This window comes from Poeciliopsis prolifica, unplaced genomic scaffold, assembly GCF_027474105.1.
Source record: "Poeciliopsis prolifica strain line A6 unplaced genomic scaffold, Auburn_PproV2 SCAFFOLD024, whole genome shotgun sequence".
NCBI lineage: Eukaryota > Metazoa > Chordata > Actinopteri > Cyprinodontiformes > Poeciliidae > Poeciliopsis > Poeciliopsis prolifica.
This window is the reverse complement of record NW_026562399.1, coordinates 7,245,383-7,259,014: the sequence shown is the minus strand read 5'-3', so window position 1 is coordinate 7,259,014 and position 13,632 is coordinate 7,245,383.

Below are 13,632 nucleotides of genomic sequence, written 5' to 3'. Positions count from 1 at the left end.
TCTCACTTCTTAGTCCTGCATTCATTTACGAATGAACTAATTTATGTGTATTAAGATGAAAATACACTGTATACATGTAGCCTTTATTTGTTGGACTTCTGCGTTAGCGCCGACCTTATTTTGAGAACATTTCACAGAGCTCAGGCTAGCGATATTGCTTCAGTTTTCATTTTTTGTTGTATGGAGGCCTATAGGGGACATTGGGAAACAACAACAAAAAAAAAACCTATATGTATGTATATATTTTGCGTTCCCTCGTAACATTTGCTAGTCTACTTTGCATTCAGTCACTTTAAATGTCAGTTTAAAGTTTCAAACATATACACATTTAAAACAGCCTCGGTGAAAACGCGTTTATTATTATGAACTCTTTGGTGCGAAAAACTGATTGAAAATCAATTTATTCTGTTTATGAATAAATTGAAAATCAATTTATTCATAAACAGACATGTTTATGTTTGTTTGTGTAAAGCTTAGATGGAACTGGAAAACAGACCATCAACACTAAAAAGACAGAATTAAAACTGTCAGATGACTGAGTACCCCGTGATAATAACTCAGAAATAGTGCAAATACTAGTTTAGTGTATTTCTTTCTTTCTTACAGAAAGCTTCAGGTTATATCATAGGTTTGTGGTGCATTTCCTAAAGAAAAAGACCTTTAGATATTAACGTGCATGTGAGAACCTTACGTAAACCTTATGTAGTAGCAGAAAGCACAATGACAATCAAAAGGGCTGACAGTATTTAGTGATGCCGCATGAACAGATCAGTACATTACTGCGAGGTAACTGAAATAATAACTAAATTCTCCATGTCCCCGAGGGCGCTCCGTAATGTTGGATGCTTTTCATTAAACAAGGGAAGTTTTTTTTGTTTTTTTCTGTATATTTAACATAAACTGTATTGAGAACAATTTCTTCCCAGCCTAAGTAAGATTTGCATGTAAACTCTTGCTCTGTGTGTCTCACGTTTGACACTAATTTACACATCTGTCATCATGTGTGCGAATGATTCAGTTACGTGTTTGTGAAACGCGTCTATTAGGTGTAAGGCTCCAAATGTGAAATTATCTGTCACTTGTCAAAACTGGTTCTACTCCAGCAGTTCTTGGGCAAGAAATATTGACCTACTCATAACTATTCACCTAACCACTTGAGTTTATTCATTCTAGCTTCAGTTGTACTGTAATTTTAGTGAAAATGTCTAAAAACATGTCAACATGACTCACAACTGGCCAGCAAACCAGAAATGTATTTCGACCCAAGAATGTTTGATGTTTTATAGGCCAACATCATCATTTCAAAATATTTTCCTTGGTAAACTGAGGTCCAATGTAAAGACATGTGTGATATAATATAATCTTCCTGGTGTTGGTTCAGGTGTCTGGCAGCAACATGTTGCATAAGCTGCAGTTGCCTGATTGAATTTTTCAAAACGTTCCAGTAAAGAAACTTGTGCTGCAGTCTGTCCTTCTGAAAACATCATCTTGTTTCGACATGAAGCTCTTCATTCTGCCTCAGTTTGTGAAGTTGTAGGAAGCTGGATTGGTAAGAGATTTTATTTCGTTTAAGCCCCACTGAGTGTAGAACTGAGCTGTGCATAAATAGGAATTGAGCTATGACTGTTTATAACCTGCGGGAGGCAGTAGTGGGCTAGAGATCTGTCAGTGCGTCCCTCGGACCAAAAACAAGAGTAAGAGTGGAGAGAAATGCAACTTAAAATGGTTCTAGAACTGACTGGGGCGAACCAGAAGTTATGTGCTGCTCAGACGGACAAAATACAGGAAACTCATAACAAAATGATCAGAATAATAATCAAGTGAACAGATAAAACAACTTCCTTTAAGTAATAAACAGTAAAAAATAAGAAATGAGAGAAATCAATTCTAGGAATTATAAAAAGAACTGAGGAAATACATGTTGATTGGAATTGCGAGAAAACGCTGGAGGTGCATATTATGTATGCAGAAAGGTAAAATGAAATAAAATTCAACAAAAGAATAAAGTATAAATTAAAAAATTATAAAATGTCTTGAATTTACTGTGAGAAAAAACTGAACATGGATCTTTACACACAGAATGGATACTGGTCAGACTAAAACTAATTTTTATTTATAAAATCAGAAAATCAGTTATTTTTCTTCTAATTGACAGATTATAGATTTTACTCTAATTTGCAAAAATAAATAATTGACATTGATGTTTGAGATTCTTACATAATAATGTAGAAAAGCTTAAGGGATATAAATATTTATGCAAGGCACTGTAGAAATAATTAGTAGTTTTATTTATGGGAAGTTGATTTATTGGTATTTGAAAATAGTTCCTATATCCTGAACTCAGAATGTAATCAGAAACAGAAATATTGTTAAAACATGTATTTTAAATTAAACAGGCTGTAATTTACCAGAATTATTTCTCATGCAGATGGAATTTTGTCAGCTAATCAGTTATGATAATCTGACTTCTCTTCATGTTCTGTCAGTCTATCAATTATTGAGGAGGAATGAGGTGAGACAAAAATGAAAGGTGATTCATTTATTTGACAAAAGCCGTCACTTTTCCTTTTCCCCTGTTTGCAGACAGGAGCTAAAACTCAACCACAAATGAGCTGTTTTGCTGTAATAATATTTCAGTCTGACATGTGGGGGCGTTTCTTGCAAAAAATGGACACAAACTGGTTTTAAGCCACAGCAAATGGTTTACTTCCATTTGCATGATCAGCCTGGAGGCACATAGCTTTTTCCTATAATGGACTAACAATGTGAGCATTTTAACTGCTATAAGGATATCAGAGGAATTTACATTGGTGGCGTAAAGATGAGACATTTCAAAGCCCCACAGTTTGTGTCTCCAATCATTCGGTCATGAAATGTCCCAGAGGGGCCAATAAAAGTCACCACAGAATGAGGCTCAGTTCCTAAAACTGGACACGAAACGTCCAGTTTTCATGTCGGGCTAGCTTTACCTGTTGCAATAGTGACAACTTCACCGACTTGGACTTGGTGAATTCTGAAGCTGAGCTTTGCATTTACTAAACAACAAATAAAGACAATTCAATGAGGATGATTTGAAAAGGCTGTTTTTGTTCAACTTTTAGCGAAGTAATTGCAAATTTTTACAAGTTTGTTCAACTCATTTTAACCTGCTAACTGCAGATTAGCTTTATCAATGCAACTTCAAAGATCTACAACTGGAAATTTAAGCTACGAATAATATATTAGTAATCAGTTTAAAAACGTTGGTGAACTTGATGTCTTCTCACATCCAAACAACTTCTTTATCCTGTGTGAGAAATGCACGTTCAAATGAATTAGCATATTCTAATTTACAAAAAGTTAACATTTTAAAATTAGTAACACAAATCACAGACTTTACCTTCAAGGTTGAATTAGGCCTTAATGAGATTCCAGTTTGTTTCCAGTTTCTCCACTATCCCAGCATGTCCCTTCACTGCAGGTGCTGGGAGATCGGAGAACTCTGGCAAACGTGACGTCACTTTTGGGACTCTAACCATCACTGCACAAGTCTTTCTCTCCACCTTCTGGTAAATATTCTGTTTTGCCATGAACATAAAAGAAACCCCTACAATTTTTACTTATTTGAAAACAATTGAATTTCTAATCTATGCTATGCATTCTGTACAGTATATATTGTTTTTTATTTTTGATATTCTTCCAGTTGGCCTTTAAGTACAAAGAGCACAAAGCCTATTTTACTTATTTTGTTTCAGTTCACTGCAGCACCTTTCATTCATTGTCTAAGGTTGATTTGTTTCTCCAAATTTTCTTAGTTTTTTTTTTACGTTCTACATGAGTATGATGATGTGTTAATTATCAACAAATTGAATGACAACCTGTTTTATTTGCAAATAGTTAAGGTGGGAATAACATATTTTCCAAGCATAGTCATGGAAATGATGAAATTAGTCTGTTTACATAACACATTTATTTCCTTAGTGGTGCATTTGTCAGCATGAACTCAATTTCTTTTAAGCCCGCAAGCAGCAGGTCCTGAGCAGCTGCCAAGTTTGCTTAAGCCCTGCTCAGTTTTTTTTGTTTTTAATAATCAGAACTCATGAAAAACAAGCCTGCATATGCGAGTTGATCTGGGCATTATGTGTCCTGGTTCTTCAAATATAAAACACTATTTTTCTGTAATTGCAGACAAAGTATATCTGGCTTCTGGAATGTAATTTGTGATGCATTTTTGTTTCTTTAACAGGATCTTCCTGTCTGTTCCCTGGTTGTGGCAGTTAAAGGCAAGTGATCAGATTTATTATTGGTTGTTTTTCTTTTGTCTGTCCCAGAAGAGTGGACTCAGAACGTTTTGGGGGGGTTTTCTCAAAAAGTGATGTAGCTACAGCACATTTTTTCTTATGTGATTTAATTTAGAGAGTTAGCTGTGAAAAAATTTTTATTTCCTTTAATTAACTTTTACAAACCTGCAATCAATTCTTCTGCTTCAGTATTTGCTGAACATGTGTAAACTGGCAAGGAGTGAGTTTGTGTGGGACACACACACACACACACACACACACACACACACACACAGAGAGTGAGAGCGAGCGAGCAGGAAGGAACCCGTATTAAGAGGGACACTTGAATGAATCAGAAGAATAGGTTTTTGCATGTCAAGCAGCTCGAGTACTAAGCTTTGAATGGACAGACAGAACCACCTTCTCCAGTTCAAATGATGCAAACCTGCAACGATTGGAGGAATTTAAACTCCTCTGTGTGTTTGTGTCTCATTTCTCTAACCCCTAAATCACCAGTTACATTTATTTGCTGTACAAGAACAGCACACAGTTTGTTCTAAAGGAAGTGGAATGAACACAATCTAACAAGCTCTGAAAACTTTGATTTGATTTTCCAAGCAAAGCATTTCATTCGTCTTATTCTGGGTTTTTTCATACATATATTTCTGGAAGACAATTCAATGTACAAGATTAAATGCAGATTAAACATATTGTTTTAATTCTATCAATTCTGTTCTGTCAAGAAAAGTCTTGACATGTGGAAGTGAGGGATTCAGTTAAGTGGGGCTCTATGAAATCTGTGAAAGATTCTGGATTGATCCACTTTTCTTTCTGTGCTCCAGCTGCTTGAGAAACCATAATGTTTCCTAATAGCAGAGCTCAGTGATTGCTGGGGGTTTGATTTGGTGTCACTTGTTGAAGTTGCTCTTCGGAACATTGCATTGCACTCTTGGTTCCACACATGAACATTGTTCAGGTGTTTATTGCTAAAACAGCTCTGTATTTTTTCGTAAGAATACGCTGGGTTTCTCCCAGAAAGTCTTGTAAGCAATCTGGTAGGTGCGCTAGGCGTCCCACGTTTTTACGTGGGACGCCTAGCGTGAAACGCCATAAATGAGCTAACAGGCAGGTGGGACTGGTTCACGCCCAGTTCAATGCGTCAACTACAAACCCAGCTTAGTCAGGCTTTACTGTCACTGTTAAAGATGTATAAAAAACCCATTATTTAAAATAAATGGGGGAAGTGTGTGTGTGTGTGTCGACGGCAGGCTTATGTTGCACTGCTGGAAACCCTGACTATCTGTACCAATCAGGAAAATCACGGTCCGGCACGTACATGCTAATCATGGTTTGCTATGTTTTAATAAAGATAATTGAATACTTGTATATATATATTTTTACAGTGAACCCAGAACATTAACCTTTCTACCACTAAATTGATTTTATCAATACACCCTGCTGCGCTACATAATGAGTGGTTTACAAATAACAGGAGGCGTCGTTTCACATGAAAGTGATTATTGTTTTCAGGAAGTTTTTTATTAACCCTGTGCTGACAGTTGGTCCTAAGCAATTCACTTCAGATTAGTTTTGATATATAATGAGTGTTGTAGTCGAACCTCAAAGTATCATAAATGTGCAGCTCCTGATGCCCTGTGGAATCTCACTTTAGTCCAGTTTAGAGCAAGTTAAGCATCCTAAGCTGTTCAAAAACCCTGACACAAAGCAACAGTTTGCTCAACCTTTTCTTCTATTAATAATCCAGTTATTTAAACAAATCAGCATTTAATTGAACTACTTAAAGGGAAATCCCGAGAGGAACTGAGAATGAACGTTCAAAGTGTTTTTAGGCAATTAAATATAAAGTTTAGTCAAAAGAAGGGCTGCACAATATACCTCAAATACATTGTCATCGACAATATCAGTATGTGCAATATTCTCATCGCAAAGGACCGTTTGGAGTGCAATGATTTCTGGCTGCTGTTGTTCCCAGTGTTATGAACTTGCATTTTTCATGCTAATGTAGTATTTAGCCAGTTGGACGGTCTTATGGCAGAAGATGTTCACACCAAACACTAATGGCACTGCTAAAGGTCAGAGTGATGGAAATGCATGAGAAAGAGAGGAAAGAAGAAAATAGTTATCTGTTGAACATTTCTATGTTTTTTTCATATCACAATGTATACTGTACTATTTGAAAAAAATAGCAATATTAATATTTTCCCAGTCAGATGCAGCCCTGATCAAAACTATCTATCGATGCCTCTCTCTAAAACTAAGAGTATTTAAGAGTAAATATGGAGTTAATACAAATATTGATATTTTTTACACTAAATTCATGATCATGATATTATCACCGAGTCACCAGACAATTTCTTATCAGTTTTAAAAACTTGCACACATTGCATAGTTTGGACACAGATTGCTACTCTGAACAAAGAAACGAAAAACACCTTTTTTTTTTTACATAGAAAATCAAAAATAGCACTGGTACACCAGGTTGGAAGTCAAGGAGAAAAAGTATGTTTTTAAAAGAGTTTTAAAAACAGGAAGCGACGCCTGACGTTCACCGGCAACTCGTTCCACGTTTTAGGAGCCAAAACTGCAAAGGCTCTGTTTCCTCTGGATTTATAAAATGTCAGTGAATACCACAAGGCCAGCTGATCTAAGAGGACAAAATGGCATTTAAAGGTGAAGCAGATCAGACAAATAACAAGGGGCGAGACCATTTAACGAACTAAAGAAGAAATAAATAAAATCTGAAATGGATTATCTGGGAAGCCAGCAAAGGGAAGTTGTAACTACATGTGTATGTTTTCATTTGCTTGTACAAGTTAAAAATTGTGCAGCAGCATCTTTTCACCAGCTGCATATGTGAGAGGAAGGCTGGCCAACTTCAATCCAAAGAGCGTTACAATAATCCAGACATGATGTGATAACAGCATGGATCAATGTCGCGAGGTGGCGTCTGTGCAGAGGGGCTTAACAACTGAAAGAAAGAAACTGAACCACAGCACTGACATGTGAGCCAGATGTTAGGCTGAGGTCCATTTCACACCTACACTTGTGATGCTGGACTTTTTGTGATCCTGGGAGTCAAACAAAGGAGGACAGCCGGAGTCACTGGATGACACAGAGTCCCGTCAGAGGACATTTTTCCTTGCCTCCTATCAGAGATGTGGGAGGAATCTCAATGTTCGTCCTGCCATTGAGAGCCTCCCAATGTTTTCAGCACAATTAAAACATTGTTAGCAGAATCCAATGCTAAAGATATGTCATTAAAAACCCTTAAAACGGCATTTCTGTGATATGTTTTAAACCCAGATGAGAAACGCTTTATATATGGACAGATATAGATTTGTCCAAAAAGCCCTTCAACTCTGATATTTTCCAATATTTTGGACAAAATGAAAACTAAAAATTGAAATATTGACACTTCAATGGAGATGTTGAGCATTTTTAAAAGGGAGGTTTCCTTTTATACTAATAAAGAGGGAATACAAGCATAAAGGAAATGAAATACATGTGATAAATTAATTTGGAAAATGTAATTTTTATTCTGATGACTGTTTATGAAGGAAAGTTGCATATTTGTTTGGATAAATCCAATATGGAGTATCATCAGTGATATAGTTATCACTGTATTTAAAAAAATATATTGTGGTCTAAGTTTTTGGCGTCATACGCCCAGTTGGGCCATTCACTGACTTAGCGAGCCCAGAGGGGTCCAATAAATCGAAAAAGTTCTTCACTAGAAGCTTTCCAGAGCAACACGTGACTTAAAATATCCAAAAATTAATTTGTGTTCATATTTTGGTGTAAGATTTTCCAAGCAGTCACAATAGTTTCTTAGAAAGTCTTTGTTTTACTGGGCCAATGCTGTTTTTCATTGGACAAGAGGTGGGTCTCCAGTCTAACATAGCATACATCTATCCTCTCAACAACAGAGATATTTGTTGTTTTTAATTTATTTAGCTTATTTCACATCATATTGGTGCAGATTGCTGTTATACCCATCCAGAGATCATTTGTATAGCTTATTTGAAAAAAAAAATCCTTTTTTAGATATATTGACTGTGGAAGCTGACAGTAGCGTTGGGAACGTCTGTGCTGCTGCAGCATGTTTAACGTTGAGATGCTATTTTAGGCTTGAAGAGCTTCGCTGACAGGCTAACTCCTTTTAGCACAATGTGCACACAGCGAGTCTTTTCCGGCGTCCCATCAAATCGTTTCGTGAAGCATGAATTAACACCCAGTGGGCCAAGAGAAGCAGCTTTGGCGTCCATTGTTTTTTGTGGATGTGCGTCAGTTTTATGGGTGTACCAGAAACACCTGAGTACGAAGGTTCTGGCTAAAACCTTTGGTATGTTTAAAAAAAGCCATTAGAAGGGTTAAAATTTTCAACACATTGCAATCAGTGTTATGGAATTTAACCATTACTGGAATCTGTGACTTTAAGCCAGTTTGTTTAATTAAGCTTGATTAAGAAACAACCGTTTTAACGGCCAACATTTAAAAGGTCCATTTATATAGTGTAAACATCAACCTTTCTATCAGGCCACAAAAATAATTTGATAGAAACGAAAAACATAACCACATTAAAAGAAAACATCAAAATAAAGCAATGCAAAACGGTCCCTCTTCTCAGCCATCATTACATCATTAATCTGACACCAAATCTATAATACAGAAACTCACCACAGACTCTACTGGACGTATCGTCTCTCCCTATAGCGCCGTAATTGGCCGGTTCCTGCTGATGTGAATTATTAAGTAAATAAAAGGGAACATTCAGTAATGCTCCCGAGTCCTTCAACGGAGCGATTGTATTGGAGGGAAGGCTTGTATTATGTGAAGGTAACAGCAGCCGGAGGAATGCTGGTGCTGATGGGCTCTGAGAGTCTGACAGAATTATCTGTGTCAAGTGGCTCTCTGACCACAGTTACATGATCTCATGAGGAGCCCCCCCCCCATCCTCCACTCAACACACAGATATATATATGTTTATAATTATATACAGACACAGTCACAGTTAAAGCTGCAAGCCCCTCACACACACTACATCTGACCTAAAGGTCAAGGTGCACTGACTCCAGGGTTTGTCTGACTGGGCCTCTCTTTGCATTCCACTGCCTGGAGGAGGGGGGTGGGAGCAGCCAGGCTTATTACCGGAGCGAGAGAAAGAGTGATAGAGAGTGAGAGAAAGAGGGAGGGAGAAGGGGTGTGGAGGGGTGAAAGAAGCTGGAAGATATTATGGACTATTTCCTTGCCTAGAAGCCAAGCGCTTGTTCCCTCCCACTCAGCCGGCAAGTTTTACAACAAAAGTGGAGAAAACGCTGAAAACTTGAACCTGCTGCTCTCCTCCGGCTGCCTCGGCCTTCCTAGCGGCTCGCTTGTTTTCTTTCCCCGCCGCTGCCTGCGCATGTTTCTCACTCGCTTGCTCCCACCCTCCCTCTGCCTCCTTCTCTGGGCTGCATGTAAGGAGATCACTTTGTTTCCGTAGCCTTTTTCCGCGGTGCTGCAGACACACATGGAGAAGAGGATTGAATTTGAGGAGATACTGACAGGGTGGGTTGGGGAGGGGGTGGTGGTGTTTCACAGCTGCAAGAATCCCCTCCATCTTCCCCACACCAGGGCTAATGCTCCCCTCCCTCTCCCGCTCTCTTCTCGGGGTGTTTGACTCTCCCTCTGCCGCGCTGTCTCTGCTTTCTGCCTGTCGGAGGGGTGGGGGTGCCATATGGAAGCTCCGAAAAAATTTAAGCGGATCGGAGATAAAGCGAGAGGAATCTTATATTTGCGAGCTCAGATGTCGGGAACTATGTGGTAAGTGCTCTTCTGTTTCTAGCGAAGCACTTTTCAGAAGTTCTGTCAGTGAGAATCTCCATCTGCCTGCCCGGCTCCACAGCTAGCAAATTGTTTTTTTTTTTTTTTTTTAAGTCTCGGACTGCTGTTTTGTTTCAGGCAAAATGATTAAACAGAACTTTTCTTTCACTTTATGTTTCAAGTTGCTCTCGTCCCCTGGCTGTAAGAGGCTGTTGAATTTTAAATTTTGAGGGTCAAGGTGGACTGATGTGGGGGGGATGGAAAACGGGGCCGTGTGGGGGAAGGGAATTTGGTGGGGTCAAAGAGAATGGCACGATGGCTCGAAAATACTTTTTTAGTTGTGACACTGACACTGAAGCGTCTCTTTTGTATTTGGAGCTGAAGGGAAGGAGATCTGCGTTTCTGCCTGATTAAATTTATCCAATGCTCAGTTGTGACGGATATAAATTGTAGAACACACACACACACAAAAAAGCTCAATTTTTTAAATAAATGAGGACAAGATCAAGAGAACTTATATATTACATAATTGTAAACCAAGCATGTCTGATAACAAATTGTTTGCTCACTTGTTTTTAATCCAGAAATCTGCAAAAGTTTCAGAGTTGTGAAGCCCTGTCGGCCGAGCGCTGATCCGGATTTGGTCGGCCTTTGTTGAAATGCTTCAGGGTTGTAGAAGTTTTTTGGTGTCGTTGCTGAAGTGAAAGGTAACAGATTATTATGACTGCTGTCTGCTTCCTGCAGAAAGCTGAAGTAGATTTTAGTAGATTTTGCTGCAGTTGCAAATGAACATTTCTCTGCAGGCTCTCTGAATGAGCCTATTGTGTGATAAATCTAAAGGATACCTCAGCAGCACTCTGTGCATCTTTATAGTACATTTTGAACTATGTATTTATTTGACAATGAATTGCTGCATTTAGTATTTTATGTTTATTTAGTTTCTGTGCATTTCTAAAATCTTGAATTAGCTCTATATGTTTTACAAATTACTTGCAAACTATTTTTTATTTCCTATTTCTGCACACAATAAATAAAAATGCAGTTTCTCACTTGCAAAAACATTTGCTAGAAGTCACCATTTATTCCTTTGCTCTTTTATTTCAACCTCACCTGTGAGAAACTTCTCAACCATCCTCACTTTGCGTGAATGAAATGAGAAAGTGAAGTGATTTTGGTCAGCCGGTGAACTTTCGTGCAGTGATTTATGTGCTTCACCTTGTTGGCTCATTGGCTGTTGGCAGGTTTTGACCCCTCGCTCTCTCTCTCTCTCGTCTCTTTGAGGAAATCAGACCCCGACTCTGTCTGACTCATCCTCTACCTCCCTCGCTCCCTCTTGTCATTAGACATGGCAGCAACATGGGAATTAAATATCTTGACTTGCAATTGTGAGCATATTTCTTTTGTGGAAGCTGCAGTCAAGCTGTAATTTCAACTAATCGTGTCTTTGTTTCTAATTTGCCTTATTTAAATGATGCAGGGGATTTTTGTGTGTGTGTGTGTGTGTGTGTGTGTGTGTGTGTGTGTGTGTGTGTGTGTGTGTGTGTGTGTGTGTGTGTGTGTGTGTGTGTGTGTGTGCTGGATCTCAGTCAGCAGCGCAGCTCTTTTATAGACACAGACACAATGTCTACTGCACAATCTAGTTCTCTATTTTGAGCATGTAGGTCACGGTATAATGAAGCAGCAGAACAGTGGGCCGTCGTCATGAGGATTCGTGAAGTTTGCTGTCAAAAAGTTGCACTTTTAACAGAGGTGGCTCCTCTTTCTGCACCAACTGTGCCTGCTAAAAACCACAAACTGCTGACTCAGCACTGAGAAAAAGAAATACTGTATCCTCTCAATTAGGGATGGGTGATACAGACTTAAAGATTTACCAGTATATTTTGTGGCATTTATTGTAATATGGATAAAAAATAATGATTAAAAATCCCTTGTAGTCTTTTTTTTGTGACAGATTATGTCAAAATCCACAAACATTTTGTCTGGTTTTTTTTAAAAGAAAAAATAAAACAAGCAAAAAAGAAAATGAAAATCAGATCAGATTACTGTGTAATGCTAGATACTTTATTTTCACCGCACTCATAGAACAGTGACAAAAAAAATTATATTAACGTTATTCATATATAAGCACTATCAAAATTCTTACTCAGAATAATCATTAAAAAAACATTATAACCAGTACAATAAATGACTTTCCCTACTCTGAGTCACATTCCTGACCCAGAATCTGTCCTTATCAATTTGAAAAGGTTGAATGGAGAACTTTATTTAATTTTCTTAATAAAGCTGTTGTCCAATCTGAAAGCAGAAAACATGCTTTGAGAAAGTGTATGTGTGCATACAGAAGATCGCAGCAGCGTTTTGTCCTTCACACCAAGCGTAGACTTGTCAGATAACCCCTCTGACCCCCACAGCCAGTTTTAGCCTCTGCCTCATGCCTCGTCTGGTTATAAATTAGCCCAGTTGTTGTGTGCAAGCAGTAAAAAGGAAAAGCTCACTTAGCAGCAGTGATTTATTAGTTGTCGGGCTGCCGCTGACATCTGAATGACACAGGTGGCATTGAGGATGAAAACAGAAACTCAGAAGCGGGCAGGATCGGAAGGCTTCAGGAAATAGGAAGTGGTTTTCCCTTACTGCCACTCACCCAGCAGAGAAACAAACAGTAGCTACGCTTCACTGTTTCCTGCTCCGCAGCGGTTCTTCCTTTCACTGAGCATGTTGGAGTGGTGATTTTTTGGTTCAAACTACTGCAGTACATTCATACAAGTTGTGCCAGTTGTTGACGGAGAGCTTTTCCACTTGTAGATTGTAAAAGCATCGTCTTCCTGTATCATGTTCTGTATGTTCTATATACTGTGTGCTGAAAGTCTTTTAAAAATCAATGGGTTATCCATCACTGTAAATCAAGTTGTGCATACTTCCATTACAACCATAATGCAACTAAGATAATATTGTTAGGATGTTTGTATGAGAGTCCCAATCTGGGTATTGTCTTACTCGGGCGCTGATCATATTACAAGAGTGCATGTAAATGAAATAAGTGGGCCCCTCTAGCCTCTCCTGTCCCCTTCACAACCATCTGTAATACACTTAAAACACAACCTGTTTTTAGTGTTGATTACCACAAACAACAACGGGCTGATGTGTAATTTTGATAATATTTCTGCTTTAAATTGTTGGAAGCTCATGCTGGGAGACTAGCCTAATTTTGAATTTCACACCGTTGAATTAAGCAGCCAAGTTCACTCAGTTTGAGCCAAGAAAACCGCTGAGTATGTGGCCCTAATAATGCTAGCCCAGGTCACTGGCTCGGTTTTAATTATGTTGTCAAGAGGCTGAGGAGGAGGAGAAGGAGGACATTTGATCATTTTCCTGCTGCTAATATTTAAAGTAAAATAACCTAAATCCACTTTGGGTGTGTTGAGGTGGAGATTTTCAACACACCTAAAATCTGAAGGTGTTGTTGTTATATCATTATAGATAGGAAGATGGCTGCTCATATGACAAGGCAAGCCATGAATCATAAAGTAATATAAATAAATACATGTTTGCT